Source organism: Schistocerca gregaria, chromosome 3 (assembly GCF_023897955.1).
Source record: "Schistocerca gregaria isolate iqSchGreg1 chromosome 3, iqSchGreg1.2, whole genome shotgun sequence".
Classification (NCBI taxonomy): domain Eukaryota; kingdom Metazoa; phylum Arthropoda; class Insecta; order Orthoptera; family Acrididae; genus Schistocerca; species Schistocerca gregaria.
The window spans coordinates 799,525,610-799,550,921 of record NC_064922.1 but is presented as its reverse complement, the minus strand read 5'-3'; the positions used below and the strand labels follow the sequence as shown (position 1 = coordinate 799,550,921).

The following is a 25,312-nucleotide window of genomic DNA, read 5'->3' as shown; positions in this document are numbered from 1 at the left end:
ATGTCATACAACACCTTTCATTATTTTTTTAGCGAGAGGGGGACTCGCTCGCTCCTGTAATTTGAGGATACTGACCTAGAAGGTGCTTATTCCAAAACTTTCATTTGTAGCAATCATTTTCTGCGAATCCGCACATGTAGCATTCCTAAGAGTGATGGGAAATACTGATATTTAAACTTTGTTCTTACAGTTTGAAATGATAATTTAGCGTTTTTCTCCTGCTTCCTTTTGTTGCTACGCAACAGTTTTCCTCTATTGTTACGATTAATTTTTTCTGTTTGAGATTATTAACCTTCAGTACTGACAGAAGAACAATATTTTTCATGAATAATTCGTGTATGACTATGTATTTAATCAGAGTGAAGTTGTAAGTTTGGATTTTTTAATCAAAATATTTGCATTCATATTCATGCTAACATATTTTAATTTCTATAATGAAACATGCATTCCATTTCGGTATCATTGTGGATACGTGTAAGTTATTTCACAGACAAAAAGGTTAGTGTAATTCCTATGAAATTTAGATTCTGACGGACTTTAGAGTCACTATACATTCTCAATATCAATTAGTTACACAAAAGTGACAATTTTAGAATCTTGCTCCCTAATGGATAAATTCCCTCAGACGACCATCTCACAGACAATATCATTATTCTTCTGTTTTGGGTCCCAGTAGTGCTCTGCAAGCTCTTTATAATGACGCCCATATCATTGCTAAAGCTAAAGACACTTCCACGTAACGATCATTGGCATATGCTTACGCTGATGCAGTGACGTCATATACGAAACAGATACTGTTCGAAAAACAAGAGTGGTGGTATTGCGCGATTAAAACGCCGTTTTTACTGGGATCAGGAAGCCCGTATGCATTAATTCTGCTATCTCCAGAGGCCAGACAAGTAATAATTTCACGTGGACAGTGCGTGATTTCAAAATGGTTTAAATGGCTCTGAGCACTATGGGACTTAACATCTATGGTCATCAGTCCCATAGAATTTAGAACTACTTAAACCTAACTAACCTAAGGACAGCACACAACACCCAGTCATCACGAGGCAGGGAAAATCCCTGACCCCGCCGGGAATCGAACCCGGGAACCCGGGCGTGGGATGCGAGAACGCTACCGCACGAACACGAGCTGGGGACGTGCGTGATTTAAACCAAGGATATACAAGCTCACAGGGGTGCACTAAGCCTCGTAATACTGAGGAGCTACCAGAGAGATAAGTAGCGACCCCAAGATCTAGAAAGCCTACAGCGGCGGAGAAGGCAGTGTGCTGGTCACGTGCCTCTCCATACGACATCCAAGTGACGCCATTTGCAGAGGATGACACTGTGGTTGTTCGGTCCACGCTGATCCGTCTAGGCCAAAATGCAGAGCTTCGTGATGTAGAAGTGTGTGACCAGATTTTAGTTTCATTGAAGAGTAGTATCAGACTAATATCTCAAGCAGCTAAATTATTGCTCAGACTGCTGAATGGGAGACTATATGCCATGTTCGATAAATTGTTTGGGAGGCACCATTCGGATTTACAAGAGCCAAAGGAACAATAGATGCTAAAGGCCTGTTAAGAATCCTAGGGGAAAGCTACGCTGAATGGTTCAAATGACTCTGAGCACTATGGGACTCAACTGCTGCGGTCATTAGTCCCCTAGAACTTAGAACTACTTAAACCTAACTAACCTAAGGACATCACACACATCCATGCCCGAGGCAGGATTCGAACCTGCGACCGTAGCAGTCGCACGGTTCCGGACTCCGCGCCTAGAACCGCGAGACCACCGCGGCCGGCAGAGCTACGCTGAGAAATAGAGAGAAATTTATGTTGTTTTTATTGGTTTGGAAAAAGCTTTCTAGAGAGAACAATGGAACAAGATGACAGATATTTTGAAGAGGAAAGGAGTAGATTATAGATGGAGACGATTGGTACAGAACCAATATTTACAACAGAAAGTAAGAATAAGGACTGCAGATGAAATGTCTGGAGAAGGCAGCAGTGGAAGGGGCGTTAGAGAAAATTGTTGCATCTCCAGTTTATTGTTGCATGAATTAATAAAAGAGAAAGTTTGGGGTCTACTCTAGAAAGAAAGCACAGCTATTCCCTATTTAACCCTGCGGCGGGCGTGTGGCCGCATACAGTGCCGCAAATTTTGTTTTCGTTCAATAACTACGTCAGCGCGCCGAGCACACAACAGTGGTGCTAGATATGCTTCGATTGTTCAGTCACGCGCCAAACTGCATTGCTGCGCCGTCGTTATACCCACCATAACAGCTGTGACTCACCTGGGAAGTGGACGACGGCACCGAGACGGCACTGCGTACCGCAAGCGCTCGGTAATGTGAGTACATGTAGCCGTACCACTGTCGAATGTTTTGATGATTAGAAGCTTTGTTTTACAATTCTGTGGGTGAATGATGATTTAGTTATTAACATTGCTTTGATATTAGAATTATTTTATTGTCTCCCAGGTCCGCGCAAAGGAAAGGACTAACACCAGAAGAAATTGAGCGTCTCCTTCTGCAATTATCTGACGAAGAAGATTACGCAGATTTCTCTGACAACTATGAGGAAGCAGAAATAATTGAAACTACCGATCATTCCAGCGAATCTGAGCAGTCATGCGTTGACAGGAATGAGGTGAAAGGAATACCACTTGGTGACTGCCATTTTTATATTGGGAAGGACCAAGAAACTTTGTGGATAAATGATCCGTTAGCACTACCAGGGAAACGAAAAGTAAGAATATAATCAAAGTCCTACCTTGCCCGAAACGCAATGGTAGAGAAGCTAAAACTGAAATTGAAAATTTTCTCAAATTGTTTGATCCTGAGATAATGGATTATGTCGTTGCAAACACAAACAAGTACATAAATAACAAGAGATCATCTGTGAAATACTCAAGGGCTAGAGAATGCAAAACTACTTCAGCTTCTGAAATAACGGCTATTTTAGGAGTACTGTTTCTCATTGCCGTACAAAAAGGAGGACACACAAATGTATTACAACTGTGGGCATCAAATGGAACGGGAATGATAGAGGAATGATTATTCTAAGGGCAGCATTTGAATACAAGCCCTTTCTGTTGTTGCTCCGGTCACTCAGGTTTGACGATACCTCTAGAAGGGAAGAACGACTAGCAACTGATAAACTTGCTGCCGTCCGCAATCTCCACTCAGCATATCTGAACAACTGCAGAAATAACTACAGTCCTGGCGAGTTCACAACCACAGACAAAATGCTTATCCCATTTCGCGGACGTTGTGGTTTTGTTCAGTGCATGCCCAATAAGCCCGCCAAGTATGGATTGAAGTTGTGTGCATTGTGCGATAGCAAGACATTTTATACTCTTAATTTTGAAGTATACCGTGGCAGACAGAATCCTGGACCATATGTTGCATCTAACCAACCAATGGATATTTTAAAGAGATTGGTTGTGGTAATCAAGGGAACTTACAGGAATGTGACTACGGACAACTACCCTTTAGCCCAGCATCCTTTAGCAAAAGAACAAGGAGATTCCTCCGGAATTTTTGCCCAACAGATCGCGAGAAATTGGAAGTTGACTTTTCGGATTTCACGATGACTTTTGTCTTGTTTCGTGCCAAACACAAAGGAACAAGGCTGTGCTTTTCCTGCCGTCAATGCATGAAACTGCTGAAATCGACACCGCTACAGGCAAGTCGTTTGTAAATTTGGACTACAATGCAACAAAGGGTGGAGTCGATACTGTGGATTATATGTGTACATCCTACTCTACACAAAGGAGCAGAAGAATATGGCCCTTAGCACTGTTTTTTCGTTATCTGGATATTGCTGGAATAAATTCCCAGAACTTGTTTTTTGCAAACAATCCAGAAAAAAGGTTCAGAAGAAGAACCTACCTAATAAACCTGGCCTTGGCTCTGATAGACTGTCATTTGAAAGAAAGGCCTCAGCTCTCTAATCTACCACGAGATATTCAAGGATTTCTGTCACCTCATCAATCAATCCCCGCCAATCACGATGAGACTGTAAGAAGGTGTGAGAGGTGCAGTTTTTGTGGCAGTAAAAAAAGTAATAAAACTACTGTCACTTGCAATAGCTGCAAAAGATTCGTTTGCAAGCAATATTGCCATAATGTTGTCACATGTAATGATTGCAGAGCTTCTCTGGTGGAAGAAAGTGTGTGTTTCTTGATATGTATTTACTGACTGCCTCATTCTTTATTATTATTACAAAGTTTTTATACATATTACACGTTTTTGTAACTCTTACTTTAACAATGGTAAACAATCGAATCACATTTGTGGTTATAATTTATTTAGAATTTGTTATTAAAGTAGCGCCTAGGAAATATCCTGGAAACGTATGTCAGATATTCTGCAACCATTTTAGTTTTCCCCTTGCACCTTAGATATATGTATACAGATCATATTAAAATTTGCTGTTAAGAATTATGTTATACACAATGAATAATTAATTCCACCAAGAAATTAAAAAGCTGCTTTTTTATGTATTTAAATGTAGACGGCACTGAGCGCTGCACGCGTCTGCTTACGCAACAATCTTAAGCGCTCTTGCCAGAGGGTTATTCTACATATACTTTACCAACTGTACCTTTCAGGGTTGCAGTGGTAAACAACAATCCTGTTCAATTACTTTTGACAATAACAAAATATTTAATCCTTGGACATTTTAAAATGACGATTATTAAAATCGTTGTCTCTATTCATGAAAATTTTTCACCACAGGAAAGAATGATTATTAAAAATCCTCATCAGCTAATTTAAATCTACGTTGGGATTACTGGTCAATGTATTGAGTTGGTGGAGAATAAATTTACTTTATGAACAAATGAAAAAACTCTCATGTACTCAGTGTGGGGGTAGGTTAGTATCCTAGCTTTTGGCATTGAATGGTCGAAGTGTACGCAAGTTTGAGTGAGCAAAATCTAGACTCAACAATTACAGTTGCCTAATGCGTGATAGTACTTTACCAAGGGGCATCTGCAACCGTGTTGTCACCACGCTGGAACTGAAATGCTAATTCCCTACTTTGGCGTTGACTGAACTCACTCAGTCGCAACTTTCCAGTGTTCCGTATAATGTTAATCTTTATCTAGTCGAAATAATGGTTACTGCACACTCGCTATGGTCGGAGCGACTTGCACCATTTCTCTACCCTCAAAAATTCGTGCAGGGATAATTAACTATGGCTTTGGTATCTGTCACGACGATACGTAAAGTGTAGTCGTCCTCACTTCGCGGAAACCAAAGCTCTCAATGCCCTTACTTATTTCCACACACTTGTGCAGTCCGCCACAAGACGAGAGAGAGAGATAGCAATTTTTAGGTCTTAAGATGCTTTTATGTAATGGGGATCTCTCCACTGTGTCACGTCTGTGTCGCCAAGTATGACTTCAGCCAATCAGCGTCTCGCTAGACGTTAGTAAACATTTTTCTCTTTCTTGCTTGTTCGCAGCCTAGCACTGTTAATGACGTGCAGCCCCTTACCCTCCGTCCCAGCTTTATTTATGTTAAAAGGAATAATGTATTGTTCTGGCCTTCTCCCTTTCTGTGCTGAAGCTCGCCGTTCTCTGGCTAAATGGGAGTTTTAGGATATCATTAACCACATGCCCAGTTCGTCTCCAAAATGCGTTTCACTTTAACTTGTTTGTTCAACCAGTCCATATGTTGGTAGAAATTGTTTTGTTAGTTTTCGGTACATGAGATTAGCTGCTATTGCCTTTTGTTGATATAATGCAATTATTATTTTCTGAGGATCTCATGCTGTATTGTCCTGTCGTTATGGATCAAGCTCATGTAAGGTCCGTAAAATCCGAACGGCTTACAAGCATACTGATTGCGTTCCCAAGTATGTGACTAACTTGAAAATTTTTTAAGTACTATAGCATGGTACACTGTCCTCGTTGGCCACTGATTATCAGAAACAAGGGTACCGTTAACAGTGCCCCAGTAAGTGACACAGACCGTTACTATTCTCTATAGACGTAAATAATATGACAGGCAGAGTGAGCAGAAGTCCTCTGGTGTTTGCTGATGATGCAGTGGTGAGTGAGTGATCGAGAATACAAGATGACGTAGAAAAAATTTCCTATTGGTGTGACGAACGCGAATTTGCCCTAAATGTAGAAAACGAGTAGGAAAAATAATCTCGTAGTTTTCGAACAGGGCATTATTAATGCACAGCTTGACACAGTCCCGTCGATTAAATATCCATGAGTAACTTTACAGAGTAACGTGAAATGGAACAAGCTCTTAAGGATGGCAGTAGGAAAGGGTCACTTCGTGTTGGCAGGAGAATTTGAGGAAATTGTAGCTCATATAAAAAGGATACTGCTTATAGAACACTAAACCGACACATCCTTGAGAAGTGCTCGAATGTGTGCGATCTCCGCAAGGTAGGATAAAGGAAGATATCGAAGCAATTGAATGGTGTACTGCTACATTTGTAACAGGTAGGTCGATCATCAACGCAATTATTACGAAGATACACTATTGGCCATTAAAATTGCTACACCATGAAGATGACGTGCTACGGTCGCAAAATTTAAGCGACAGGAACAAGGTGCTGTTATATGCAAATGATTAGCTTTTCAGAGCAGTCACACAAGGTTAGCGCCGGTGGCGACACCTACAAAGTGCTGACATGAGGAATATCTTCAACCGATTTTCATACACAAAGAGAATTTGATCGGCGTTGCCTGGTGAAACGTTGTTGTGATGCCTCGTGCAAAGGAGAAATGCGTACCATCACGTTTCCGACTTTGATAAAGGGGGGACTGTAGCCTATCGCGATAGCGGTTTATCATATCACGACATTGCTACTCACTTTGGTCGAAATCAAATGATTGTTAGCAGATTAAGGAATTGGCGGGTTCAGGAGAGTAATACGGAACGCCGTGCTGGATCCCAACGGCCTCGTATCACTTGCAGTCGAGATGACAAGCATCTTATCCGCATGGCTGTAACGGATCGTGCAGCCACGTCTCGATCCCTGAGTCAACAGGTGGGGACGTTTTCTACACAACAACCATCTGCACGAACAGTTCGACGACGTTCGCAGCAGCATGGACTATCAGCTCGTAGACCATGGCTGCGGTTACCCTCGACGCTGCATCACAGACAGGAGCGCCTGCGATGGTGTGCTCGACGACCCACCTGGGTGCGTGCATGAATGGCAAACGTCATTTTTCGAATGAATCCAGGTTCTGCTTACAGCATCATGATGGTCGCATCAGTGTTTGGCGGCATCGCGGTGAAGGCACATTGGAAGTGTCTATTCGTCATCGCCGTACTGGCGTATCATCCGGCGTGATGGTATGGGGTGCCATTGGTTACACGTCTCGGTCACCTCTTGTTCGCATTGGCGGCACTTTGAACAGTGCACGTTACATTCCAAATGTGTTACGACCCGTGGATCTACCCTTCATTCGATCCCTGCGAAACCCTACAATTCAGCAGGATAATGCACGACTGCATGTTGCACGTCCTGTACGGGCCTTTCCTGATACAGAAAATGTTCGATTGCTGCCCTGGCCAGCACATTCGCCAGATCTCTTACCAATTGAAAACGTCTGGTCAATGGTGTCAGAGCAGCTGGCTCGTCACAATACGCCAGTCACTACTCTTGATGAACTGTGGTATCGTGTTGAAGCTGCATGGGCATCCAAGCTCTGTTTGACTAAATGCCCAGGCGTATCAAGGCCGTTATTACGACCAGAGGTGGTTGTTCTGGGTACTGATTTCCCACGATCTATGCACCCAAATTGCGTGAAAATGTAATCACATGTCAGTTCTAGTATAATATATTTGTCCAATTAATATCCGTTCATCATCTGCATTTCTTCTTGGCGTAGCAATTCTAATGGCCAGTAGTGTACTTCGTGAAATCAAATGGGAATCCTCGGAGGTACGATGACGTTCTTTTCACGCGGCACTGTTGAGCAAATTTTGAAAATCGGTAATTGAAACCGACAGCACATCGATTGTACTGCCACTAACATACTTTTAGCGGAAGAACCATGAAGGGTTCGTATGTAGGCATGTAGAGGGTTGTTTGTCCCTTGCTCCATTTTTGAGTAGAAAAAGAAAGCAAATGGCGATACACCGTGTGGTGGCTTGCTGATTATGTATGTAAATGTAGCCACAGTAGTAAATAATTAATCCTGATAATCCACAGCATCGCTCCTGGTGATTTAAGAAAAGATGAAATACCTCACCCAAGGTTGCGTGTATTACCAGATTTCATTTACGTGGAGTCTTCCTGGAAGAAGACGGGTTGCATTTTATCGTCAGTGGTAGCTGCGGTCGGCGAACAAAGCCGGCTGATGAAATTTCACGTACCAGTGGTCAGAGGTGAGCTCGAATGAAGCTCAGGCGGCGGGAGCCAGCGATTTGGTAAATTGGCTGCCGCGGCGGTCTTGCGGCGGAGCGAGCGCGCGATAACGCGGCCGTGGCGATGGGGCGTTTGTGTGTGGCGGGGTGCGGGGGAGGCAGGTAGGAGCGGGCAGCACACGCGAGTCGGCAATCAGTCGCGGTGACCGTGCTACGCTGCGGCGGCAGCGCCTGATAGGCACGGTGCGGCACAGCGCGCCTTTGTTTTCATTTGTTTGGTGCAACCTCAGCAGCATGTCTGCTACACGTGTTTGCCGTCAGCGTAGTGTTTGAACTTGTCCGAAATCACAAACATGTAATAAAGCAGTCGAAGACCGCTTCTGATAGTCGCTGTAATATACAAACAGCACAGGTGTTGAGCCAAGTTGGGTCGATTGCGTGGCAGAGGGTACTATTTTCCTTTTTCGACCTTTCCTCATACTAAATCTATATGGATCGTTTCACGTATTTTCAATTAGTACAATGTCTCGGCTACAGTGATCACCAAATGAAAACTCAGAGCCATATGTTACGAAATATCTGCTTATTACAACTCACACTCTTGAGCCGGCCTGTGTGGCCGTGCGGTTCTAGGCGCTTCAGTCTGAAACCGCGTGACCGCTACGGTCGTAGTTTCGAATCCTGCCTCGGGGATGGACGTGTGTAATGTCCTCAGTTTAGTTAGGTTTAAGTAGTTCTAGGTTCTAGGGGACTGATGACCACAGATGTTAAGTCCCATAGTGCTCAGAGCCATTTGAATTTTTTGACACTGTTGATGTAATCTAGATTTTGAGAATTTGATATGACGGCAGCAGCCATAACGTCGTAATACATGAAAAAAATCACTGCCTGAGAAACAAAATGCATCACCCCCCCAAATGGATGAAGAAATGAAATGAAACTTCAAGGATTAAGAGAATATGTAATATTATTTCACTGATTACAGAGGACTTAGCAGTGTGAGCCCACTTTTCGATATGACGATGAAGTTACTTTGACCTACAGGGTGGCGCTCGAAATGTGTTACCAATTATTTCTTTCACAATTTACGACGCACATTAGATGTCCGGCCGAGATCTCTATAGTAGTACCAGCAAAACTTGGAAATGACGTGTAATCCACGATACTGCCGCTAGGAGACTTGTAAGCAGCAATGGCTGACAATGAAAGATTGACGACACAGCAACGACCGGCAATAGTGTTACTTCTTCATGAAATCAAAAGCCTTGTTGTGACTCAGAGGCGTTTTCGACGACAGTATAACACACGATTGGTCCCTTGCAATAAGAACATCCACAGGTTGTACGATAAATTTGTACAGGAAGGAACAGTATTGGAAGATAAGCGACCTCGGCCTGAGCCTGTTTGTTCGCCGGAGAATATTGAAGCGGTACGAGTTGCTGTACAGAGAAGACCCGGGAAATCGTGTACAAAGGCCGCAGTTCAACTGGGAATATCCAGACGCTCCGTTCAATGCACTCTTAAAAGTGATCTCCATATGTACCCATACAAGACGACCTGTGCACAGAAGCTCACTGAAGAACACAAGCAGCAGAGACTACTGTTTGCTCAGTGGGCGGAGGATAGGGAAGAAACTCTCAACAACGTTTGGTTTTCAGATGAAGCGCATTTTCATTTAGACGGTGTGGTTAACAAACAAAATGTTCGCTTTTGGGTCACTGAAAACCCACAAGTACTTCATGAACGACAACATTGTGCTCCGAGGATTACAGCGTGGGCAGCAATTTCCAGTCACGGACTTATTGGACCCTGTTTCTTTGAAGAAACTGTGAACAGCGAGCGTTATTTGAGCATGCTTCGCAATAGCTTCATTACACAACTTCTTGCTACTGCCTTGCCCTTCAACACGCAGTGGTTCATGCAATGTGGAGCAAGGCCACATACTGCAAACACTGTGTTGGAGTTTTTACACGAGCATTTCTGCATGCGGATCATTTCACTCAGGTTTCCAGGTCGCTTCAATGACGGACAAAATTCGCCTCCCAATAGTCCAGACCTCAATCCATGTGACTTTTTTCTTTGGGGGTACCTAAAGGAAAAAATTTTCCCGAAACGTCCACGTGATTTAATGGAGCTCAGAAGACTTACTCTTCAAGCTTACAGTGAAATTATGGAACTAACTTCGGTGTTCGTTTGAAGGAAGTTAGGAAAAGAAATGGTGGACATATTGAGCATGTGCTGAGTTAGAACAAGTCTCCATGGACGGTTCTTCATTGTAATATATGTTCCTTTCAGATTGTATAGACAATTAAGTTTATATTCAAAAACAAAATGGTAACACATTTCGTGTGCCACCCTGTAGATGCATAAACTGATACGGCTTGGAAGGGGGTTATAAAGCGTCCTCTCTTTAGCAGAGCTGGCTCACAAAAGCTGTAAATGGTGCTTGATACCCTGGAGGCAGCACTGTGATGGAGCTGACATCCAAGCTGGTCCAACAAATGTTCTTTCGAGGACAGATATGGGGATCCTGCTCGTCAGGGTAGTACCTCAACGTCAGGCAGACGGTTCACACAGTCAGGCGCCACGCTTGAACGAGCACTGTTCTGTTGAAATTTGGCATCACGATACTGTCGGTGAGAGGTAGAGCATGAGGATGCATGGTGGCCGTGGCGTGCCATTGTGCCGTCAGAATTCCTCAACTACTACAAACTGTAACCTGAAGTTATATGTCGTAGCTCCCCTCGTCACGACACAAAAAGTAAGACCACTGTGCCCCTCAGAATCAATGGAAGAACGGAACCGCTTTCTAGGTCGCTGCCATACTCACCGACCATAGTCATCTGTCACAGTCCACATTCGCATTCATCTCTGAATACAACGTGATGTCATTTATCATTTCTCAATAGCCCTTTTTTGTGTTCACGCCCCACCACCCCCAAAAAAGAAGCCTTTTGTGCTAACGGTAGCCTCATCATGGAACAGTAATTCCGTAGTCCGGCTGTGGTATTCGACCAGTGATGAGGGATGACACAAAATGTTGCACAAAGTCCATCACTTGTTCCCGGATAACGGCGCAGATGTGCCTCGTGCAAAACGGTCATCCCCCCTTTGTGGTGGTCAGTCGTGGTATACCTGTACCTTGAAATACCGTACGCAGTACAACATAGGACAACTGTCACTTCCGAATGCCCCACAAATCTGGATATTACACAACTTGATCAGCCAGTCAGATGCAGACCCGCAATAGGGCCACTTCCAAACACAGTGAGGTGCGTTACGATGTCTCATACAAGTACACCGCATTTTCATGTCACTCACAGTGCTCACTCCACATCTGAAGCTGTTCAAGCCCGTTATGTACCCTACAAGGATTGATAACAAGTCTCAACATGAACGACATTTTTGCACTGTGGTGCTCCAGTCTATCTCTCACAGAGAATTGCAACACTGATCATTTACATATCCACCGATGGTGTGTATGTGTACGAAGTTATTACACTGACATCTGATCATGTCTTCTGAGTGCTTCCGTATTTTCCCTCAAGCAATGTAGTTATAGATAGTCACAACTAAGAGAACGTAGTTCTACAACCCTAGACATTTGTTGGAGAGCAATTTATAGTACTAAATGATAATCTATTTTTGCTATATTTCCGACAATTTCCATTAGCTTGCAAGATTTTGAAATGCCCATATCCGGTTTTCAGCTTTCTCTTTGGCGTTGTTATTCTATCGTAATAGTAAAGTCGCTGACACACTTTCATAAACAGGGTGATCATAAAGTTTTTACCTGACTGTAAACATGTATTTCTAAGGAACAATAATGTACAAAGCTATGTTGCTTGTGGCAAATGGTAACTCAGCTCTGAAAGATTTTAATGGATTCTGACAATACTGACTGGACTACATCCTTATCAGAAAAAAATACAGGGAAGAAAAGATTAGATACGGTACAGAAACCAGATTTCAGTTGGAAAGGTCGTAGGGCATAGAAAGAAAAGAAGCGAGTAAGAAAGGACTGTAGTCTATCCCCGATGTTATTAAATTTTTACACTGAGCAAGCAGGAAAGGAAACTAACGAGAATTTTGATAAGGGAATTACATTTCTGGGAGAAGAAAGAAAAACACTGAGATTAGCCTATGATATTGTAATTCTGTCAGAGGCACAAAGAAATTGCAAAAGCAATTGAACGGAATGGACAATGTCCACAACACGGTTGTCAGATCAACAGCAACAAAAGTAAAATATGGATAATGAAATGTAGTCGAGTTAAATCGGATTTGTGGGAGATTCGCAAAAATCCACAGTGATCGTAGTCTCATTAGGGAAATTTTGCCTTTTAAGAAACTTCCTATCGCACCACGTATGTAAGATTCCTTCCTTTCCAGAAAAGCGCTTCTATGTAAGGTATTCAACAATGGTTCATGAAGATATCTTGTTGGGTTCTTGCGAAATCTAGAGCGTAGTTTTTGAGCGTGCACCGATGAAAAAGTTTCTTAACTGTTGAAAAATCTGCTTTCGGCTTAGTCTACATATTGAAGGATAATTTCACTTTGGACCTGTGGAAGTGGTATTAGCTCACCGTTTTTTTTTATAAATATGTGTTACGTATTCTAGTTTTATGAACTCTTTAACGTCCCTGATTATCTCCTCGTTAAGTATATATGTGGAACAAAACGTACTTATAACCTCGACTCTTTCGCCTGTCAAATAAGCCTGTGATGACACACACTGCCATTCCTTGTACGTTGGTTTGACAAAAACATGTAAACACAGAGGGAACTACACGCTTAAACATAAATTGGGATTCCAGCCGAATGTGTAGATTGTGTGTAGTATTTGACCACGAACGGCGCCTGTGCAATGTTCATAATACGTTACGAGGGTCAGTCGTGGTCGGAACAGCGTTCTGCGTAGTTTTGAGTACCTTACGGCGGAGCTAAGTAGATTCGCAAGAGAAAAACTGTTGGTGCTCTTATGGTGGGTGCTTCCGTAAAAGGCAGCCGAAATATTTTTGTGTCTCAAGAGAGGTCATACCGAAGATTTGTACCGCATACAGGGAAAGTGGGAAAACATCGTCTGCTAAGTCACATCGCAGACGAATGTGTGTATTGAGTGTTCGTGACAGACGGTCGTGGAAGAGGGCTATGACGAAAATGAGAGGACGAAATTCGCAAAAATCACAGCAGAAATGAATGTCGCGCTCACTACCCCTGTCAGGACCAAAACAACACGAAGGGAGCTCAATAAGCTGGGAATTGCAGGGCGATCTAGAACCCAAGAACCACCCATCGGTGACGCAAACGCTAGTAACAGTGGAACATGGCGCCGGAGTTATAATACGTGAACTATGTAGTAATGAAAACAGTAATTTGGTGGGATATGTCGTGTTTCACATGGTTTCCAACTGCTGGCCGCGTTTCAGTTCCATGAGTGAAGCATAGCGAGGGTTCGGTGATGGTTTGGGTAGACAATTCGTGGTAATCAATGGCCCCCGCGTTTACTGTGTAAGGTCGCATTTGTGCCAGTGTTCATATTACCATTTTGCTTTTCATGGACATTCGCTGCTATACTGTTTGTTCCCCTGTGGTACTGCTGTGTTCGAAGACAATAGGGCCCCATTCTTACAGCTCGCTTCGTCCAGGATTGGTTTTGTGAGCTCGATGATGAAGGGTGCCTGTTCGCTATCCCCCTCTATCACAGTTACATGCCTGTAGAACGGTGCAACGTTCCCACAGAAACCATACGGAACCTGTATTTATCCATTCCAAGACGCTTGGAAGCTCTTGATTGCCAGCAGTTTTCCTGTACCGTATTGGGCGTGGTAGTATGTAGTGCTTTTGGTTCGCCTGTGTTATTGTCCACCACAGTATATGCTCTAAGTTCCCTGTGGGACTTAACATCTATGGTCATCAGTCCCCTAGAACTTATAACTACTTAAACCTAACTAACCAAATGACAGCACACAACACCCAGTCATCCTGAGGCAAAGAAAATCCCTGATCCCGCCGGGAATCGAGCCCGGGAAGACCTGAAATGCGTGCAATATATATATACATGTCCTACCAGCTAATCCTAGCGTGCAGTTTGTTTCATCCACAAGTAACGGTATGTATTCGTTCCATTTCGTAAATCTATCTGTTGACATCCCCAAATATTCCTTATTATGATTGCGTGTAAGTATTGTTCGTTAATCCGATAGAGAAAAGAAAGCAGTGTTTATAATTTGGCAATGCGTTACATTGAATTTCTTAACAGTGCCATGTCGCTTAACAAATTCTGAAGATGGCTAATAGGCGACACGAGTAAAAATGTCGTTTATACATTAAAGTTGCGATCTAGGGGGAGTATTACATTGTCTAGTGTACTGACCTTTGAATACATTAAATTGTATTTCTTTTTTGTTACTATCTTTCTGGAGGGTCACGTAACCATCGATTAGCCTGAAGAATGATATCGTTTCCATGAGACTGTTAGTTTAAAATATTATTTTACTTATTGCTACCAGCTAGTTTCTAGCATCATTTCACTTTCCACATGAAACACATGCCATACACAGGTACTCATTAGCTTGGTCGTTCAAGAACTTGTGCACAAGTGACGCAACAGCAAACACCTGTGCGGAGATAACACCTGTGTGAAGAGAATTAAATTCCTGTGAACAGAAGTTTCCTAACAGTTCGCATTACTGAGATCTCGAATTCCAGATTACAGACTTGACTTTCTATGTGTCTATTCCTATGTTATTTATCAAAGACCGATAACGTTGAACTCCGCGCAAGTTATTAAATTAATGTATGTGGCGAATTGTGGTCTCACTAAACAATATTTAATTATTATAAAGATTTGTTTCCGTAAGTTGAATCTGTTTCTTCCTGTTTTGAACTGATAGAGAACGCGTTTTACTTGCGTTATTTATTTGAATCTAAGTGCAAGTAGGGAGGGTTAAAATATCAGTAGATTGTGAAATAGGTGTCTGCCTTATTAGTTGCATCTTGGTTTTTCCGAAATCTAGGTGCGCATCATTTGAATACCATCTCATCGATCAATAGACTGTTTCATAAGAAGTCATTACATTGAAGATAACCGTTATGTAATGTAAGTTGGGCTTTGCTGAGGAATCTTCTACATTGTCATCAGCATATTATCGGCCCTGTTAGTTCAGACTTTAGGAAGTGAAGTATTGTTATATTTGTAGTGGCAGGACACTTCCTAGTAGATTAAAACTTTATGCCGGACCGGGGCTCGAATATGGGGTCTTTGCTTTTTGCGGACAAGTGATCAACTTGTATCAATAGGCCAGGGAATAACTTCCAATGTAGTTGAGGGAACAGTTGAGGGTAGCAACTGTGGCGGAAGGTAGAGGTTGGAATACATTCAACAAACGAGGACGTAGGGTGGAAGTGCTGCCTTGCGATAAAGAGGCCGAAGCAAGAGAGAAAGCTGTGGCGTTCAGAATCAATCCAGTCAGAAGAGAGAAAACAACCTAACAGAGTGAGATGCCTTGTTGCTTTTAACGGCAGTTTTCATTTGACTGGATGCATACACACAACTGAAAGCAGTGAACATCAACCTCTGAACTTACGTATTTGTGTTTTAGTACTATCTTTGTTCATCGGAATTATAGCAAGGTATTTAAATAAGCAAATTTCAACGCTGACCATGTGTTATAATTTCAGAAGAAACAGTGTACTGCTAGAATCATAAATTACTGAACCGTAGAGTATGTTACATTCCAATCGCGCTTGAATATCTGAAATATTATAAATGATCACGGCATCTATGCGGAATGCGACAGCGAAGCATACACGCCTGCTGAAATTGTTAGCGTTCCTTTGGGACACAGCGTCCGCCGAATTTAATTTACGCTCGTGCGCTGATGTCGAGAACGCAGTCACCTGTATGTTTCTTCCAGATACAGAAACGTAGAAAATTCTGCGGCAGCTATAAACACAGATATTGCTTCAGCTTTTAGCATGAAACCCATAAAAAATAATTTTTCACCCATATTTCGTTATATGCCAGACTGTTCTCGAAATAATGTTTCAGTTTCTTCCATAGAGGCAAATATTGTTACTACTCACACAACAGTGATGTTCTGTTACTGCTGACATTTGAATAACGCCACTGTGTTTTGCGTAGCTCCTTAAAAAGAAACCTACTATTTGGATGAATTCCAGTTGAAATTGATGGAACGAATTTCGCTGATATAAAAGCAAGGAAGTGGATGGTGATGATAAAAAAGGACAATAGAGAAAGAACGAAAACGATAGATATGTAATCGACATCGAATGATTTGCATGGGAAAACCTTCTTAATCTCGAAAGTGAGATGACAATAGTCAGATGACAATAATATTCAAAGCAAATTTTACAAAGTAAACTTTTATTTAATACTGAAATATCTCGAGATACTTGAAATGCAGTAATCCTCGTGACGCCTGTGTAGCCTCATAACCACTTATTGATTCAAACACGGAAACGAAATTGTACTGACCATATCAGATCATGATGACAAGGTGCTAAGGATTTCTGACTGTAAATTTATAGGAAAACTGAGTTGTTCGAAAGCACTTACCCTCCCCCCCACTCCCCCCCGGGTTACTGTCGTAATATGCACTGTAATTAAGCTGCTCTCACCTATGTGCTTTATGCAGCCTGCAGCACCTTCAAATACCATCAGTACTATATTCATGCTCTGTCCCTCTCTAAGCGCACATTGACAGTCTCAGAAAAATGGACAGGGTATTTTTGTAGGAAATTTAATACAGTTACATTTTATACCGGGATACGTTTACGCTAGATGCCGTATTTCTCGAATTAGTGAAGAACAACGTACAAAAGTAACTTTCATACGCGTTTTCCTAGAATAGCTCAAGAACTGTGGCCTCCAGCGAAATCTTGACCCTGTAGAAAATTTAGCCACATCAAATATCCTACAGAAAGGTCCTGTTCATTTTTTCTGTAGTACTGATAGTTTGCGCGGAGAGAGCGAGGGAATATGAAAACTTTGCGTGTGGTGTTTGCAGGCGTTGCGGGTTCTGTAACACCCAGAGGTAGGGACAGCTAGATTTGGTTATCACATTGTGTCCCTTTCACTTCAATGTAATCAAGGTTGCTGCTCGAGGTTTTTCGAATATTGAAGAGTTTTCCACAATACATTTTGCAAATGACACATATATTGAATAGAAAAATCTCCTTAACCGATGAGCTGTGTAACGGAATAAAGATTGAAGGAAACGTGTAAATGGTAATATTATCGATAGCGGTAAGGTGGAGAAAATTGTACGCCTTAGGCATCATTGCAGCTCAGTGTGCCTTCTTTAGGGAGAATACTCACTTGCTAACTGGTTCAACAATGCCCAGGCGCTAGAGGCTTACTAGTAAGCAAGGAGTGTAGGAAGCACAGAGTGTAGGAGTGACTCGTTGCTCGGGTTTCTTAGAAACGGTCTCGCTTAATTGAGTCGCAGAAAAAATATTTGAACAGTCCGCTAAGATGATGAATTGTGATTTATCAGATATTATATATAATGGTAAGGCAATAGTGAATAAAGACTCGATTTATTCACACTAGACGCGCGTAAATTCCTCTGAAATCAATGAAAGAAACAGTGTCGTCATTATTGGTAGCTTCCATCTGAGGAACATACCATTATTTGGAAAAGGTTACCGTGGGCAGTTATAACGTGAAAGATTAATACGGAGAAGCAATAAATCAATGGCAATCTTTCACGTGAAAGTGAAATACATCAAACTTAACAGGGCATGGCTGCATGTACACATTGTTAGCAAGAGTGCTTCGAGCAAAAAGCCAATAAACGAATTAAAATGACCTATAACGTTATCCTTTCATAGCTTAAATTTGACGAACAATATTCATAAAGTGAAGAGACACATTTTCGTATTAGGCAACGGCCAAATTTATTTTGCAGTAAAGTATGTTTTTTCTCTTAACCATCCACCAAACATGTTTGGGCGCGGCAAATCATTATAAAAGGAGGTAAAACTCATCGAATCAGTGTAACTGCGTACAATGTGAAACTATGTAGGCAAAGAATGATCATGTGAGTGAACCATTTTTGCAACCAACCAAAGAAAATCAATGTCGTTTTACGGATTAATGAGCAATTGCAGAATATGACACCAGGGGAAGAAAAATTCTTTAAGTACGTTGATGCAATGACGAACCGAGACGAAAGCGTAAACTTCTCAATAGAGTTCCTCAGTTAAGAGTTCCCGGTGTCCTCGGATGAGAGCGTTTAAACATCACAGAAGCAGAAATATTAATCCGGAACGGAATCACTATTCATACTTCGGATTTCACTCATTGTAACTAACGTACCATTCAGCCTTAAAAGGCTCCCATTTCCGGTATTATTAGTAAGACAATCGATAGGCACATGGTCAAACATTCTAAATCTGGGGAATGAATTTAAAAGAATCGTGTTTCTCGTATGGACAACTATACATAGGGTGTTCAGGTGTTCGACAATCACCAAACTTATTCGCCTTTGCATTCGAAAGCAAATTACCAAAATAATACATTCAACAAATGAGATGCTACAGAGATGAGATGAACAAGCTGCACAGTTGTTTCCGGTTCAGAAAACGAATGGAAAAAATAGACTAAGCGAAGTGGGTCTTGGCAGCTAGTGCATTTGAACGTAGAAGACATAGTTTGTAGGAGGAGAGCAGAGTATATTGTGGAGCTAGACGAGTCGATAGTAGCAGAGCAGGTCGCACAGACTGCCGAGGATGCGATGGACTCAAATATATTGACACATATATGGGACATCTTGGAGTTTCGCCTCCTGATGGTGATTATTGTCCAGCTGTCGTGTCTCCCTGTAAACTATTTTCCCAACTTACTTTTGATATAATTAAGACTAGACCTTGCATTCCTGAAAATAAGACTTCCAATATAGGTCAGCCCATGCTGATTTATTCTCCTATTCTTGAAATTTCCTGGCAAATTAACACTGTGCCCCAAACCTGACCCAAACCTGGGACCTTTGCGTGTCGTGTGCTTGCGCTCTACCTATTAAGCTGCATTTCTTTCCCTTTTCCCTGTTCAGTTGTGCGTGTACCGGGGAGCTTCTCCGTCATCCTTTTATATGCTGTTGGAACTTTCAATTGTATGTTCTCCTTTAGAAAAGGAGCAATAAAGAAACGAGGCACTATTTCGTTAAGTAAATTAAATTTGGCGTGTCTTAATAATATATTACAATACTTCTTTAACCTTCCTTAATACAGCGCTACAAAAAATCAAGGAAAACAAATAGAAAATTAACGTCATTTTGACAAGTCGTTTTATATCCCAAACTTTTGCAAGAAACTTAATGCAACTGATTAAAAGATCTGAAGAATGAAAACTGAAAATAATACCTGAATCTTGCAGAGTATGCTTTGCCACTTTCTGTGTTTAAAGGTTGTTAACCTAAAATACTATTTAAGATCAAATGAACTATATGTACTGGTATGTATTAAAGGTGAACCGTTCACGCTTTAGAGATTTCCTTAAATAAGGTCGAACATGATTGTGTATACCTATGGTGCTTATTTGGTGCCCAATCCCTGATTTGTAACAAGTTTCAATCTTTCTTTCCTCAGATGGTCCTGGAAACTTATGTGTGTTGTTTTCTGAAGTTTGGCGGTTTTTCTGTTAAACAGTTTTATACATCGTCTGCATCATTCTGCGTCACATAACCGTTACTGCCAATCGTAATTCAGTGTTGGGCATTATTCGTTGGGTCAGTTACATCAACAGTCCACACCCAACCCGACGGTGTGTGATGGAGGGTATTTGTCGTACAACTACCAAATCCATCCGTCCCTCTCTCTCCCTTTTCCATGCTCGAATGGCACATATGAAGAATGATGGTATGCAAGCATCTCTATTAGTTATAAATTCTAGGATTTTCTCACAGTGATCATTTCGCGAGACGCAAGTGGGAGTAAGAAAGATATTGTCCGTCTCTTCCTGGAAATTAATCTCTCGAAATTTCAGTAGTAAGCCTCTCCGTGTTGCACAACGCCCCCCTTGCAGTCTATGGCAACTGTGTTTGTTGAGTATCTCTGTAATGGTCTCGCGACGCGTAAATGATCCCAAAACGGAAGACACCACGTCTCGTGGGATCGTCTCATCTCTCCTGTCAGTTCTATCTGGTACTGGTCCCACATCTTGTAATACACTTCCTTAGTGGATGAATTACACTTCCTTAATATTCGTCCTATGAATCCGTCTCGGCTCTGTTTAGAAAACAGTGTTAATCACCCCAGCCTGTTTTTTTGCAGAATGTAATTCTTTGAGAAGCTACACAGAGATTGGCGCGCTTTAGTAGTTCTTTGATATTCGAGAAAGTAGTATGGATTGCTCAGCTTCTTTACTGCTTACCTTGTCTATTTTAATCAACGTAGAACTGTTGGATTGTACTTTGGAAATGAAGATTTCGTAGACTGTCGCAGTGGAGAGAGGTTCCGCTACTGCATCCATTTTCCACGGATTTTTCCAGCATGGTGCCGTAGTCGGTTATTGATTCGTCGTGGCGTTTTTATTTCAGAGTATTCAGAATAATTATTTTCGCTTGTTTCTCGGTCATTCTTCGCTCTGACTACCGGTTTCTCCCACCTCCACACCCACTGCCACTTTCACAGGTGCATTCTGAGTCTCCTCATCCTATATGTTATCAGCGACGCTGGTAGCATCTTCGTCGATTGGTTTACTTTTACTGTCAGCATTATCGACTCCATTCCGTTCCCTTGCTCCTCAGCTTTTTCATTCATTTTTTTCCATTTCTAGGGTCCGACACACACACAGTTAGTTCAGTCTGCCTTAAAAGAACAGCAGCACATCTCATTACTCATCTACATCTACATCTACATCTACATGACTACTCTGCAATTCACATTTAAGTGCTTGGCAGAGGGTTCATCGAACCACAATCATACTATCTCTCTACTATTCCACTCCCGAACAGCGAGCGGGAAAAACGAACACATGGATGTGTGTGATGTCCTTAGGTTAGTTAGGTTTAAGTACTTCTCAGTTCTAGGGGACTGATGACCTCAGCAGTTAAGTCCCATAGTGCTCAGAGCCATTTTTGAAACCTACTTCTCTTACTATTATTGGATAAGTAATTAACTACCACGAAATAATACTTTTTCACTGTCTTTGCTTGTTCTTTTGGGTAAGGTATTCTGTCGAAAGAGAAATTCCAGCTTCTGTAAGCGTCATTCAGTGTGACTCGAACGTCTACCAAGCCGCTAATACTGCTGGCCAATAGTGGTCATACAAATAGCGACACTTCATATTAATAAATACCCTTCTGTCGCTTTCTTATCTCTGAGTGACGTTATTAGATATTATCGTCTCTATTCACATGTCACTGTCGAAATTATTATTTTGATGTGTCACGAAGTATCTCAATTAACTTCACGTTGACAAGTGAAGACAGCGCCGAGATTAATTAACGCCAGCTATTGCTTCACAAGGTAATAAAGGCAGACTAATTGACAGAACATGGTGATGCCTTTATTGCGTCTGGCACAAATTTGCAATTATTTCTGGAAACTGAGGCGTGGAACTGTTCAGTATACCCAATGAGAATTGATCTTGTTGTGTTACGGTCTTTCGTCGCGAACTCCAGTAGTTCTGTACTATTTATCTCGAGTGGAGCACCAAAAGCCACCAAACGTAGACATTACATCTATGCACAGGTACCAATTTCCCTTCTAATCTTTTTACTCGCGTTCATCAGAAACTTACAGTTCATTTGAACTCAACCGTTCTTTACGAAATATGGACCTAAGGACGTGGCATGCCGTTGCCTTTCTGTGACCTTAAATTTTCCCCACACCATCATTTACACAGGATCGTAATAATTAAACGCAGATTATGAACTGGAATAAAATTGGACAGGTTTTATGTTCTCAGAGCTCCTAGAATATAGTTGTATAATTTACCATGGCGGGCTCACTGGGGTCTGAATCTCAGAAATCTGTAGTCTCCTAACCTGCGAAGGCGCACCCGTCCTAAATGTTAGTAGCTTACAATTAGCCTAGAGTTACTGAAACAGAGAAATTCTATTCTGCCTATCTCTTAATATAGGACTGAGAATCGAATTCAATCACATTATATGCAACAAAAGGGGTTCGCTTCGATTTCAGTAAAAAACTACAAATTCGAATTCTTCAATACCTAGTTAAGAGTTGATGGGTGAATCCATACCATCAAACAACATAGAACAGTTTTCAGACTAAGAGCTTATGCAACTATTATTCACAATGATGCCTTAACCTGAAGTGCTAAATCATGTACTTCATCGTAGGCATTCTGGTTGCTATTTAATGCTACAGTGTCACGTAAATATTTATTTCGTGATTCAAAATTTTCTTGAAGGGAAAAAGCTGTAAGAAGGCGTCGAAGGAAGTTTACCAAAGGAAGTTGCGTACAGGAAAATTTGCTCAAACTATTCACAAAAAAAATCTCATAGATGTAGCTTTAAAAATACTTGATTACTTCTTTAATAACCATTTAGTTTTTTAAAAAAAGAAGAAAATGGAAAAAACCATTTTAAACATTATTTCGCAAACACGGAGTTTAAATGTTCAAACAATGCTGAAAACACGTTTCTTAAACCTCACAAAGTACTAATTTTGGTAGGTCCAGATTCAAAATTGCCTTAACAGCGATATTTAAAAAAAAAGGCTTTTCACCCTCTATTCCACGCCGTTATGGATGGAATTTCGAGAAATCCCTTCTTAAACAAGTTCTACGGTTCGGGCCGGGTGATGAAGAGTCAGTAAGTGACTGAGTCAGTCAGTCGGCATATTGCCTTTTATATATAAAAAGGGTAAGTATTTATAACGAGAAATAAATGTCAACTTACTTCTGCATTAAATATGATGGTGCAAAGAAATTAAAAGCCTTCCTGATGAGCCACTTCAGTAACCGGGACAATATTATTTACCTCATAGGTCTCACGGCCATAAACAACAAGCATGTGTGAAACACAAATAACTCAAGAAAATTCACTGTCTCTTAGTGACACATTATTCTCCTACACATCTTACATCAGTTTCAACGTATTTTGAAATGTGCTAAGGTCAGTTTACAATTAATTTATGATAATTACCCGCGTGAAGGAAAGCTTGAACTGCTAAGAGTCATTTACAAGAAAATTAGCCTAATTGTAAACATACATGAGAGATATTTTCATATTAAAGTTATTATGAATCTTAACTATTTCAGTTACTAACTGTTGGACAGGTTTCACACAATGGAATAAAAGTCATTTTATCTCGTACGAAATCTAGTAACTGTTAACGTATGTGAGTAACAGCGTGTGTCAGATGGCAGTCACTGTTTGAGTGAAATAAATCTCTTAACGGATATACAAGGTTTGAAATAAATCGTATCCTCAATATACATTAACGTCGTTTTTTGCAAATGTAACATGTATTTTATTTTTCAACTAATGAGTAAAATACTTACGGAACAGTGACACATTGAAATTAGTGTCGGTGTCACGAAAATCTGTCACCAAATAATAATGAGGTACTGGAGAAAAAATTCCGTCTAATGCAAGGCCCAGTTGGGCCATTTTTGCTTTACCCATACATGTTTCAGCGGTTTCTGTGCTGCGTTCAGTGGGCTTATGTTAGTAAATCGTCTCACCCAATACTATGAGTTACTTTGTGACCGTAGTATTATCTGAATCATACATTATACAGTCTTTCGTGATTTGCCTTGCTGTGGTCTCATTTCCCTTTTCCCTGTACTTGTTAAAACAACAATTTTGTTAAATAACGACGTTTTTAACCATTACATGCATTTTTTTTAAACACAAGTTTTCAGAAAGTAGCTCACATTTTACTGCAACTATATATGTTTTGTGACAAAATAAATAAAATTTCTATAATGAAGAAATTGTTGTAACGCATCCCACAATAACAGGTAATGAGACCTTAGAATTATACAGACTGTGTAATGTATCAGCACAAAATAAAGAACAGAGACAAATAAGTTAAAGTGAATGTTGGGGGGAGGGGGGCACAGAAAGTGCGGATGATGTTTGGCTAAAGATAAAATAGGTAAACTGTGTTTTGCACAAGGTGAACTTTCTGGTCAATTTTTCTTTGCAGTCACGGAAATTAATATTAACTACAACACCCAAAAGATGATTATAATAATATATTTAGAAATGTCTAAGTGTGATTACGGCTGAGTATTACTAATCAGACGGGATACTAAGCCAAAGTCTGCTAGATTCTTTTATAGGTGACATTCCTGATATCATTCACATTTGCAATTTTTTTTTTTCAGAAACGAGACCTGACTGATAACCATACGTGCGGGTGAGACAGACGATCATCACTGACGCTATGTTTTCGCCTCGATAGCGATTATCAAAACACTGCAGACGGATCCATAATTTCGTTACTATCTACTGATGACGGCTGTTTTAGAGGCCTCATTTACAAGCTCCTCTGGGTAACAATTGACTGAGATCAATACCACGTCACGCACTACAGCACCTGAGAGAGAAACGGTCTGGCATATGGCCAATTTACAATTACAAATCTACCGCGAGTGCAAATATTATCGCCTAATGTAATTTCATGGGTGAGCCATATTTTTGGAACATATACAGTGAACCATAAATAATTGAGCCACAGTTTATGTTTTGCGATCCGGTTGCCACATCGATTAACAAATATCGGCGTTGCTTACACAACGGAATTTATATTACCCTGATAGTACTGCACGGCATTGTGAATTATTTGAGCTTAGTTGACTGCTGTTATATTACTGAGCTCACTACAATTTTATTGATTAGGACTGCTCGATACCTTTTAATGACACGACAAGTAAATTCTCGCGTACTAAAGAGGATGCAGATATTTCGCCTTAAGGTCAGTAGAGGAACTGTCAGGAAACGTTCGAGTAGCGGCGTTATTTTTGTGAATTTT

At 41.1% G+C, this 25,312-nt stretch overlaps 1 protein-coding gene across 1 annotated transcript in view; it reads right to left on the bottom strand.

The window, feature by feature from the left end:
- LOC126355609 (5-hydroxytryptamine receptor 1-like) overlaps nt 1–25,312 on the bottom strand; it is a 569,460-nt gene that overhangs the window by 197,938 nt on the left and 346,210 nt on the right. The gene's annotated exons all lie outside the window — the stretch shown is intronic.